The following is a 2,578-nucleotide window of genomic DNA, read 5'->3' as shown; positions in this document are numbered from 1 at the left end:
ATTCCTCCAGTGCCAATGTTTGGAGACTTTTATGTGAGTATGACCGCAAAAGAAGCCATTCCCATTTTGCGGTCCAGCTTTCATGGCCTTGTTTTGATGAAAACAAAAAAACACCTTGAAATCAATGTTCATGGTGTGGTTTTTGAAAATAGAAGGACAAAATCAAGGGAACATTATCCCAAAGAAAAGAAGAGAAAGAGCACTTGAAGAAAACATCAGGCCACTGCTGGAGTTTTTATGTAAAACATCAGGCCACTGCTGGAGTTTTTATGGGAAACATCAGGCCACTGCTGGAGTTTTTATGTAAAACATCAGGCCACTCCTGGAGTTTTTATGTAAAACATCAGGCAACTGCTGGAGTTTTTATGGGAAACATCAGGCCACTGCTGGAGTTTTTATGGGAAACATCAGGCAACTGCTGGAGTTTTTATGGAAACAGAGACACCAAATTAAGGCAGCTGAAGCATAAACTGTTTGGAAGGTAGGACAGTAGGTTGTGCTGGAAGAGACAACACTGTAAATAAAGACAACATATATCAACATACACCGTGAAATGTGCCATGTCAATTGAAGATATAACTGTTATTATGGCAGTGGAAAGAATGCTTCTAATGTAGCTATGTATCATGTGATACAATAAAGCAAATTGTATCTAAAAGCCTGACTTTGCCTTACTTATAAATGTATTAAACTTCAAATTGTATTTTGTTGTGTGCTACTTACATGATTTTTCAAGTTGCTGGTGAAACAGTCACTGGAGAACAGGTAACCCTCCTGACCTGTATAAATCCATACATCCCCCTAGTGGACAACAATAAAATAACTATACAAAACGTTTTCGTTCCTTTCTTATCAGGTGTCTAACTGCTCCTCCTACTGATGAAAACAGGGCATTGAAGTGTGGTTCTTCATTTCCTGTAGCTCTTACAGGATTTACAGCAGTGGAGGCTGCTGAGGGGTGGACACCTCATAATAATGGCTTTGAATGGAGTCAATGGAGTGGTATCAACCACATGGGAACCACATGATTGATGTGTTTGATACCATTCCATCGACTCCATTCCATCCATTATTATGAGCCATCCTCCTCTCATCAGCCTCCACTGAATTACAAATGTTTAAAACAATAGGCCACCACTATATACACTATATATACAAATGAACGTGGACAACCCTTCATGAGTGGATTTGGCTATTTCCGCCACACCCGTTGCTGACCGTGTATAAAATCAAACATAAGGCCATGCAATCTCCATAGACAAACATTGGCAGTAGAATGGCCTTACTGAAGAGGTCAGGGACTTTCAACGTAGCACCGTCATAGGATAACACCTTTCCAACAAGTCAGGGAGTCAAATTTCTGCCCTGCTAGAGCTGCCCCGGTCAACTGTAAGTGCTGTTATTTTGACGTGGAAATATCTAGGAGCATCAACGGCTTAGCCACTAAGTGGTAGGCCACACAAGCTCACAGATCAAAGCTCACAGAATGGGACCACCCAGTACTGAAGAGCTTAAAAATTGTCTGTCCTCAGTTGCAACACTCACTACTACCAACTTCCAAACTGCCTCTGAAGCAATGTCAGCACATGAACCATTCGTTGGGAGCCTCATTAGATGGGTTTCTATGGCTGAGCAGCAGCACACAAGCCTAAGATCACCATGTGCAATGCCATGCGTTGGCTGGAGTGGTGTAAAGCTCACCGCCATTGGACTCTGGAGCTGTGGAAACGCATTCTCTGGTGTGATGAATCACGCTCCACCATCTGGCAGTCCGACGGACGAATCTGGTTTTGGCAGATGCCAGGAGAACACTACCTGCCCCAATGCATGGTGCCAACTGTAAAGTTTGGTGGATGACGAATAATGGTCTGGGTCTGTTTTTCATGGCTCAGGTTAGGCCCCTTAGTTCCAGTAGAAGGGAAATCTTAACACTACAGCATACAATGACATTATATACAATTATGTGCTTCTAACTTTGTAATAACAATTTAGGAAAGGCCCTTTCTTGTGTCAGCATGACAATGCCCCTGTGCACAACGCGAGGTCCATACAGAAATTGTTTGTCGAGATCAGTGTGGAAGAACTTGACTGACTTGCACAGAGCCCTGACCTGAACCTCATCGAACACCTTTGGGATGAATTGGAACGCCGACTGCGAGACAGGCCTAATTTCCCAACATCAGTGCCTGACCTTACTAATGCTCTTGTGGCTGAATGGAAGCAAGACCCTGCAGCAATGTTCCAACATCTAGTGGAAAGCCTTTCCAGAAGAGTGGAGGGTGTTATAGCAGAAAAGGGGGGACCATACTAATGCCCATGATTTTGGAATTAGATGTTGTCAGGTGTCCACATATGTTTGGTCATGTAGTGTATTTATCGGTATGATCAGTGAATGATTCATGTCAATAAAACAGTCCCAAAGAAACATAATACACTCCGTTTTAACATGCAAACTGCATCGCTCATGCCTGAATGTAATCATTGAGTTGAAATGGGAGGTAACAGACAGTAAAAAATACAGTAAAAGATGATGCTGTACCAACAATGACAGACAATGGTCAAAGTCCACTGACAAATG

This window comes from Oncorhynchus gorbuscha, linkage group LG15 (assembly GCF_021184085.1).
Source record: "Oncorhynchus gorbuscha isolate QuinsamMale2020 ecotype Even-year linkage group LG15, OgorEven_v1.0, whole genome shotgun sequence".
In the NCBI taxonomy this organism is placed as follows: Eukaryota; Metazoa; Chordata; class Actinopteri; order Salmoniformes; family Salmonidae; genus Oncorhynchus; species Oncorhynchus gorbuscha.
Note: the sequence above shows the minus strand (reverse complement) of the source record.